Genomic DNA, 10,302 nt, shown 5'->3' on the forward strand with positions numbered 1-10,302 from the left:
CAGACTTATGTTTAAGTATGCATCGAGCAAGTGACCTTTATGGTCTATTAAAGGGAGTAGTCTGAAGTCACGGAGGAACAAGAAGAGAGTACGTTACCTTAGCCACGAATCAAGAACCTCCTAAGACCTCCCACGGTACAGCATGCTCATGAGTTAGACTACACTGCTTGGAACGCATGAAACCTTGAGCGTAGGTTAAGCATACTGTATTATATGGCATGTCCTTGATGCAGTATTAAGACTACATCCCTTGGAACGTAAGAAGCTTTGGAAGTTAGGTTTTCAGACTATGCCACTTGGAACGCATGAAGCCTTGGGCATAGGTTAAGAAAATTGTATTATAGGGCAACTTCTTGATGTAGTATTAAGACTATATTTCTTCGAATGTAAGAAGCCTTGGATGTAGGTTTTCAGACTATGCTGCTTGGAACGCATGAAGCCTTGGGCATAGGTTAAGCAGACCGTATCGAAGGGCAAGCCCTCAGATGCGATAAGACTACGTCGCTTGAAACACATGAAGCCTTGGACGTAGGTTAAGGCTGTGTTGCTTGGAATGCATGAAGCCTTGGACACAGGATTGTCAGGTGCATGCCTAGTGCTGTAAATCCTAGGAGGAGTGTCTTGGAGAACGAATCAAGAACAAAACAAGAACCAAGAAAGTATTAAGAACAAGAGAAAGATCAAGGAATAGAACAAGGATCAAGATCCTAGTTCTAAGGACAAGAACTAGGAACAAAGGACCAAGAACCAAAAACCATAGTACTATGACCCTTAAAGGAAAACCAAGGTTTTAGGATTCAAGGACCAAGGTCCTCAAGAAAGATCAAGATAAGAACCCCAAGTCAAGAACAAGAATTAAAAGAGCCTAAGTACTAACCACAAGAACAAGATCAAGAACAAGCAAGAACAAAGAATGTGGTACCCTAGTATATCAAGGACACGATTAAGAGACTACAAGTAAGCTACTTACTGAGTCTTGTACTCATTTCTTATTCTCCATTTTTTTCAGGTGATAAGGAGCTGGTACCATAGACTAACCTCACTTGTCGTCCTCAATCCTCTTATTTTAAAGTGTTTTGTGTCTGTTCCTTGTTTTTTGTTTTAACTAGTATGCTATAAACTCTATTTTGATATAATGTAAATATAATGTTTTAAATTCCTTTGTTTTATTTTGCTGAAAATTTACCCGCCTTTTTTAGTCATAGAGTCAGCCCGATCCTTACAGAGGTTCGTAAATCCTTGAGGCATAAGTTGTAACTTGCATTTGTAATCATATGAACCCATCTTAGCACGAGTTGTTCTAGAAGGTCATAGATTCATAGGGAGTTTTTTTAGAGGGTTCTAGAAGAGTCATGATTCTTGTAGTGTTTCCTTTAGGTGTTTCTTGGGTCCTAACTTGGTTTATGTTCCAAACTTGTTTCAATCAACTTTAAACCTCAAACATATCTTCATGTCCTTCATAATAGACCTTATAAGAAGTACGAAACCATTTGGAGAAAGTATAGACCTTGGATTTTCATAAGTCGTCCTAGGGGCATTTTGGTCATTTTACCCATAATTCTTGGTTTTGCTACTTAACGTGTTCCAATGGCTTTTAATATTACTTAAATCTTGAGCATTTTGATCCATTCATGGCCTTAATTCACAATTCTTTTTGTTTTTCTTTCATATATCCTAAATTCAACTTATTTTAGGTTCATATGGAAAATCTAATGGATTCCTACAAGTATTTTTTTAACAAAACGTCCAAGGTCACTACTTACCTCGTCGTCGACATTTGGGATTTTCGTTATTGAGCTTCTAGTCTCCGAATTATATCAAATTTCCTTCCACAGTTTGACCGGTCAGGAAGGAAGTTAAAATTGAGAAAACCGAGGGAAGGTCAACATATACCTATCTTTGACTTTTATTCGTCAAAGTTTGACCTTTGACTTTGGACTTCATCTTCTTCCTTGTTAGCTAGAAAAATTTCGATATTTTCTTATCAGACCCCTCTGGTTATACCTTTTTACAGCTATATATAGACATCTAATGGATTCGACCGCTCTACGAAACCTTTAGATGAAGTTTCAAGCAAGAAGTAGAGACCAAGTTCATACCTTTTCGTGGTCTGTAGCACAAGTTATAACCTTCCAAAGTTCGTTGGAAAACATGTTTCTCGCCTGAGTATATCTAGAAACCTTTTGTTGGGCAGCCGGTTATAAATCTTTTCAGTGCCTGATTCCTTCACGAAACTTGTTATAAATCCCATATAAAATATGCAGGAGTTGGTAGGAAGAAAAATGATTAACCATAGCCCTCGTATTTGGAAGAAATTTGAGAAAGGAAAACTCATAATCTAAGAGCTTCGAACTCGAGTTTTAAGATTTCTCATCACTCAATTCTTGTCTTAAAACTTTGCCTCAACTTCAGACTTTATAAGGTAAGCTTCCACCGACATTGAGAGATCCAGAATCGTCGTGATTTGGAGACTGAATTTTCTGGATAATTCGTCGAAAATATCCTCCCTGATCAGCGAGCTACCAACTTCGAGTTTGAATTCTAAATGTTGGATTTGATGATCTTTGAACGTTCTAGATTGTATCCAAATTTGGGGAAAGTCCAACAACTGGAATTTGAGATTCAAAGGACTTTGTGCAGATGGTCACATGCAGATGTTTTTATTTTCAGCAGAATGACACTTTCGTAATTATCCATATCATTAGGGTAATTTGGTAATTTGCCACTTTCATAATATTTTATTATTATTTTTCCGATAAATTCATAATTTTCCTAAAAAATTTCATCTCTTGTTGGTCATTTCTTGGTCCTAGAGCATCCTGAAATTCCCACTAGATAAGGAATTAAATATCCAAAAATTTCCTTAAAAATTGGAAAGTGACCTTTTCGTCCTTTTCGCTTAAGCTTTCATTCCCAATACTTCTCCAAAGTCCTTAGTCCTTACAGTTACTCATTAGGGTGTAGAAATGACTAGTCTTTCGGTCTTACATGGGTGGCTTTACTGCATTTTTGGGGTGTTACAGCTTCTTACCTCAACCGACCACCAACAAAAAACTAAAAAAGAAATTTAGAAATTTAAAATAAATAGACAACTGGATTCCTTAAGACGACACCCTTTGTGACCTCATAGTTCTCGAGCTGCGCTTCTTACCTTGACCAATAGTCAACAAACAATAAAAACTAAGCGTAGAAATCCAAAATAAACAGACACGACTTGATGCCTTGGGACGATCCCCGCTATTACCACATAGTTCTCGAGCAATGCTTCTATAATACATGTTCATCGACAGCTCAATCATGAGTTACCACTAACATAGATATTTGGCTTCGAAAATCGGTTACAAAACAAAAAATTTCATACATGACAAGTAAAACATGTGAATCAAGTATATATTTTACAACACAAAATATCAAAGCAAGTTTTCAACAACAAAAGCACATGTACTTAAAACAGACTCAGAAAAAGATTCCTTGTTGTGTCGAGCCTGCTGGTCTCGTCCTCGATTGGCCTGCAACTTCTTATTTGACCAAAAAAGTTAAAATAATGTTGATAAGTATTAGTTTACTCAATAAATAGCTAACTTGTCATTCATAAGTTTATTACTTATCTTTCTAGTTGTTCTTAAGTTTTATTCTCTATTAATTCCTAGTTTCTTTTACTTGGATCATTTGTAAGTTAGGAAGGTATTTCAACTACCTATCACTTAGGTTACTTCTATATAGTTATTTAGAATTTTAGGACTAGTAGGTAAGACTCACTCTCAATCAATTACAGTCCGTCTACTAATTTCTTTAGTAGCATGTAACATCATATATACCAAAGGTCAGGAATACTCATTGTTCCTAACTTAGCACACACAACGTCGGTCAGGAACTATGCGAGAATTAGTAGACTACAATACTCATATTCTAAATCTTCCGATAATTTGTTTTGCGATAAATGAAGATGCAGCAAATATGAGAATCAATATTTTGTTTACCATGGTTGGAAGAAATATCTCTTTAAAAGCACAAAATTTTATGGACAAGGTCAACTAAATTGACAAGCATCGAAAGACATTGATAGATTTTCTGACGCTTGCTTGTTTTGTTAGCCAATGTATGCTACGTGACAAAATTTAGTGCATCTAGAGATATTTTTTCCCACCACAACCTACCTTTGAAGCCTCCAAAGCCCCCCTCTCCCTTATATTTCTTCTTCCCCATTTGCTTCCATACTCCTTCATTGGCACCCTCTTTCTTCCATTTTTTGTGTTGTTCTCGTGGTGAATGGCTATCCATTTTCAGTGTTTGAGGGAATTTGCTACTTTTTGGGTTCTCTCTTTTTAAATATCTTTTTGTTTCCTTTGTTCATAAATTATGTTGTCAGTTTAGGTTCATTTTGATGGTGTTACTATAATACGTGCGGAAGCAATTTGGATCCTAGGCACTCTAAGTACATCAATTATAGTAAATTAGCTAGCATTTTCAAAAGCATTAAAACTCAATGAGTTTGAATAGTAACCTTTTGTAGTTCAAATTTCTTTTTCCTCATGAACAGTTTCAAATCACCACTAGTGTCTTCCCTACTATTCTCCGACCTTAGAATAGGATTGTGGAATCCGGTGAGTGATGAAACTTGATAGAAATTTAGTATAGGTAAAAAGAGAGTTTTGAGAGATTTTCTCAAAGTTTTTCAAGAAGAATTTCCATGTACCTTGATCACTCTATTTATAGAGTCATATTTGCATGTTCATGCAAATTTGAGATTACCAAAATTTGACACTCAAAATTCCACTCTAATTTGTGGGATTATGTGGCAAGCATGCAAGTTTGAGTTCACCAAATTTTGACACTCAAAATTCCACTCAAATTTGTGGGATTATGGGGTAAACATGCAAGTCTGATTAAACCGTATAGACCCTCAATATTCCACTCACTCAAACATGGATTTTTCCATTAGGTGGAGTAAACATTTTGACTTTGTTTATTTTAATTCAACAATTAATTTAAATAATTAATTTCAAATCAACATAATATTAAATGATTAATTAAATAATTTAATTAATATTTAACATTAAATAAAATGTCAATTCCAATGCACATATTGATTATCAATCACTATTCATAATTAAAATATTTAAATATTATTTAAATATCACCAATTCTCTCTTTTTGTTCAATTCATAACTAAAACAAAATGAGGTTAAATATATCGTATATATTTAGCGTGTATTCCCTAATTTGAATTCGAACACTTTGAACTCACTCGTCACACTGTTCTAAGGTTTAGTTCGATATGAGCTAGAAGAGGAACCTAATGGACCTACAGATCATTGGCTTCAACGATCCGAGATTGACCGGCTAATCTCATTAACCTTGTTAACCAGCATTTATTCACTAAGACACTCTATTGCAGCCTAATTGTTGCACTCCCCTCACTATAGATATATTTCTGTTCATTTGATATAACCATGATTAGTAAGTCGATCCTTCACAGATTGTTCGTAACTAGAGCTAGGTCAATTTACCGTTTTACTCCTAAAGTTACTTTTTGTTCCTTAAGTCCCACTGATCCTCTAATGAACAATTGGTTTGTGGTTCAACCACCAAACCGAATCCCTTTCGGGCCAATGAGAGGGTGGGTCCCCTTGTTCAAGACTTGGAGTCAGTACTTAAGGGAATAACCTCTTTACTATTCCTAAAAGCTGGTAGGAGTTAATTCCATCATACACCCTATGTCCCCAGCTATTCACCCAGTCTTACCCCTAAAATGGGAGGCTTATTGAGTCGGCTAACTCGGGCCACTCTCACCCATGCAAATCTAAGGATAATTTCGAATAAATAGGAGTTCATAGTTAGCTTAGGATTAAGATTGAGTTACCTATGTCATCGAATGAAAAAATCAGTGTCAAAAGTAAACGACATTATAAAGTGAGAGTGGTTTTCTTCATGGTCCGATCTTATGCAATACTCATTGCATAGGACGCCCCCACTCACATGTCTTCACATGTAAAATTTAGTGATCACATTGTTTATATCATATACAAAAGTGGGTCGCATCCATAGTGTCCCTAGAATAAGGTACTCAGTCTTAGGTTCAATTTAGGTTTAACACTCAGAGAGCAATATACGTACTGTCAATATACATCAAACACCTTAAAAGGGATACCTAAAAAAAACTCGGCTCAAAGTTGCATTTACATTTTATTTCAACGATCGGAAGCTACCCTTGAAAGGGATGGCCCATTGGCTTGTTGGTTTCATTCCCATTTCCACACCCTATTGGCTTGTCGAGTGAGCATGATCGTAGTGCCTGAAACGATTCTCACATCAGGTTTGTAGTGAGATTTATTTCATCTATCAGTGCTATTGGAGGTCCATAGCCTAAGGTAGCACAACTTAAGGTGCGTCCGTCCTAGTCACTAAACCTTCACGAGGAGGGGGCTATCTTCACCTCCACCTCTTCCTCTAACTCTAATACAGGGTCGTCTTCATCCTCGTTCTCCTCTCCCGTGCCCTTTATGTGGCATGATTCTAAAACCAATATATAATTTTTCTTAAGTCTATATCTCTCTAACATAAATTGCATCATATCACATATATTCACAACATATAATTTAGCAAACATGACATATTCATAAAAATACAACTAGGTGGAACATAATGCTACCATAAATCATATAGTTAGAGCTCAACATATTTGATACTAAATTACATTCAATATTAGTAAACAAAAAAAGTACATGCAATTAAAGACATTTCTTTTTCTTATCTTATACAAGACATACGTGACGGTGACAGGACATCGATAGTAAAACCTTGGAACGTGCCAAGCCTATCTCGTAGGTAAGTCTACTGAATCTATAACCTAGAGCTCTGATACCAACGATAACGACCCTAGATTTCTATTAGCCTAAAGTTGCCACCGTCAGCATATCCTATGCTCTTATACGAAATTAAGCATTTAAACTTCATCTTAAAATAGTGTCATGGACTTACTCATTTGAAAGCATCTTTCTAAAACAATTAAAACATCAAAGTAAAAATGCCCTATACTAACCTATGCCTAAGAAAATAAAATACTACTATTCTATGCACATGTCATTATCTTTATTTTTGATGTCGCCGTCAGCTATATAGGGGCGTCTTGCCCTTACCTGAAATAGAAGTAGCACAAGGCTTGAGTATTTTAAGAAATACTCATAAGTGACTCCACTATTGAAGCTAGGGAATGGAAACACATGCAACTAATGATCTTAGGAACCTATTGTTAAAAATATCATAGGGTGGCCTCTAGTCTGAAAAAATTGGATGTGTAGTACATCCCTACACATGACTCACACATGCGAGCGTGAATTTTGTCTCTCGAAGTTACTCCAAGTGTTGTCAGTTGTTGTTACCTATTAAAACGTCCATCTCGCTTCGTTAGTAATTTACATTTCTAATTTAATTTAACTTGAACTTCAGAAATAAGACGTTATACTGACCTTAAATATTTCTATTAAAGTAAAAATAAGCTTCGGAAGGGCGAAAAACATAAAGGTCGGTGTCAAAATGTCAAACCGAGCATAATACGCTATTTTTTAGCCTAGGACTCCGAGATCCCGAGCCGAAGGAGCCGGTGTATGCAACAGTGACCCTATCGCTGAGGGACAATGACATATGAGAAGGTTGCAAAGTGGTTCGAGGAGCAGGTCTTGAATGTTCATGTGGGCGCACAGGTCTATGTAGTGGATCCGTGGGTTGGGCTGTGTTCTGTGTATTTGGGCTTGAATGTGGGTTTTGGGCAAAGCACATAGGAACTAGACTACTAGACTGATTGTTGGTGGGTATCTAGTTACTAGACCAAACTGGGTATGGGGTTGCTTGACTGGAATGAGGTTGCGGGTATTCGAGTTTGGGTCCGAGCAGGTGGACTTCGTCTTCTCCACTCGTTTCCATGCATTTTCCTTTCTTCATTCCTCTGTATCAAAACTCGTTGTCTACATCTTGTTTCTTCTCCTTCTTTCTCATGATGTTAACCGTCTTTGTACGTTTGATCCTACCCCTCTATCTCACTAGTGTTGTGTACGTTGGATCCCAAGGTCGTCATCTCGACATCGTCATTTGTGCAGAGGTGCCTTGCCTTTACCTAAAAAATAAGAGCAGTGCATGTCTTGAGTATTTTAAGAAATACTCATTAAATAATTCCACTACTTCTCTACTCACGCAAACACATGAAATCATGGTTATCATAAAATATCATTTCATGGCCTTGGTCTCATATTCGTGTCTGGGTAGAATTTGATGTGCATACTTCTCTACTCATGACTTACATACACACACATTTGCTCCCATGCGAGCTCGCATACCTACCCATTGACCTGGGCTTCAACTAGCATACACTCACACTATTGGTATACACTGGAGGGAAGGGAGTGCACATAGCATTGTATCATGTCACATCCTAACAAGCCAATCAAAATGTATCACTCACACTCCACCTCTAATTTACCTTAAAGTTCATATATAGCATACACTCACACTATTGGTATACACTGGAGGGAAGGGAGTGCACATAGCATTGTATCATGTCACATCCTAACAAGCCAATCAAAATGTATCACTCACACTCCACCTCTAATTTACCTTAAAGTTCATATAGAGTAGGTAGACTTATTACCATCGCTAGAAGGAGGGTTTGAACCTCCGACCTTGTGGTTAACAGCCACACGCTCTAACCAACTGAGCTATTCCAGCTAATTCTTTGTAATAGCTCAAGCCCAACACATCCTTATAAGGAATGTTTCATCCCCTCTCCAACCAATGTTGGATCTCACAATACACTCTCCTTGGGGGCCCAACGTCCTTTCTGGCACAACGCTTGGTGACTTACTTTGATAGCTTTTGTAATAGCCCAAACCCACCGCTAACAAATATTGTCCGATTTTGCCCATTACATATCATCATCAGCCTCACAATTCTAAAATGAGTCTACTAGGGAGAGGTTTCCACACTCTTCTAAGGAATGCTTCGTTCCCATTTTCAAACACTAAAAAATATTGTCCATTTTTTACCGTAACAAATCGTCGTCAGAATCACAGTTTTAAAACACGCTACTAGAGATATTTACAGACACTTATAAGTTATTCTTTCATTGTCCTCTCAAACCAATGCGGGATCAGAGGGCATGGGTTCAAATCCCACTTCTGACAACTCTCAAATAAAGGTAAAATAAAAATACAATAGCATATCATTTTTTGAAATCAATTGAACTCACTGGAGATTTAAAATTGTCAGACATGATTTTTTAAGCATATAAGAACTGTAATAATTTCAAAGCACAACTATAATAACTCAACTTTCTAAGACTTCAAATCATTATTCATGACACATCCTAACAAAGAAAAAATTTCATAAAAATTCAAAGGAGATTCGAAAACTAAGGACAATAATTCGTAACACATAGAACTGACGTGACAAAGAAAAATTTGATAAAAATTGGAACGAGATTCGAAAACTAAGGACAACAACTTGTACATATAGAACTGATGGCTTGGGACGACCCTCCTCTATGACCTTAACTAACAATTAGTGATCACCCAAAAAGGAAAAGAAATATCTAGTGCAACTAAATAAGTAACCTACTTGTAGGCGGTAATCGAGTCCTTGATCGAGCGAGTTGCCATGGGTTTTTCTTTAGGCTATAGAATGTTTAGGTGTAGATTATATGTAACGACCCTAGTTTTCTAGGGACCTAGAGTCACTAGAACATGCATGATGTAACTGCTTTATGCTAAAATATTTTTTACATTATGTTTTTGTATTGAAGCTACCCCTAAAAAGAACACAATATTATTATTATGAATGTTAGATTAAGACTGTAACAATGTTAGGAATCACGAACCTACATAATTATATGACATTGTCCACTTTGGTTGGAGGGTTAAATTTTTTCATATACTAAAATGGAATGATGCATTCCCATTGATAAAAAGAGAGATGAACCTCCGACCTTATGGTTAACAATCATACGCGATAACCAACTGAACTATTCCAACAAATTATGAGTATTAGCCTAGATATTGTCTACTTTGACTCATTACATATCGTTGACAACCTCACAGTTTTAAAACACGTCTAATAGTAAGAGATTTCCACATGCTTATAAAAAATGTTTCATCCCCTCCACAACCGACGTGGGATCTCACAATCCACCTCCTTGTGTTTCCAGCAATCTCGTTGGCACACCACCCAATGACTAACTCTAATACAATTTGTTACAAACCAAGCTCACCTCTGATATTGTCTACTTTGGCTAATTACGTATCACCATCAGCC

The 10,302-nt window shown here is 36.7% G+C and overlaps 1 non-coding gene across 1 annotated transcript; it reads right to left on the reverse strand.

Annotated features, from left to right (window-relative positions):
* Positions 1 to 8,647: 8,647 nt before the first annotated feature.
* Positions 8,648 to 8,721, reverse strand: TRNAN-GUU. Its single transcript has one exon. It is a non-coding gene; the product is annotated as a tRNA-Asn (tRNA).
* Between the last annotated feature and the right edge of the window lie 1,581 nt (positions 8,722 to 10,302).

This window comes from Cucurbita maxima, unplaced genomic scaffold (assembly GCF_002738345.1).
Source record: "Cucurbita maxima cultivar Rimu unplaced genomic scaffold, Cmax_1.0 Cma_Scf00087, whole genome shotgun sequence".
In the NCBI taxonomy this organism is placed as follows: Eukaryota; Viridiplantae; Streptophyta; class Magnoliopsida; order Cucurbitales; family Cucurbitaceae; genus Cucurbita; species Cucurbita maxima.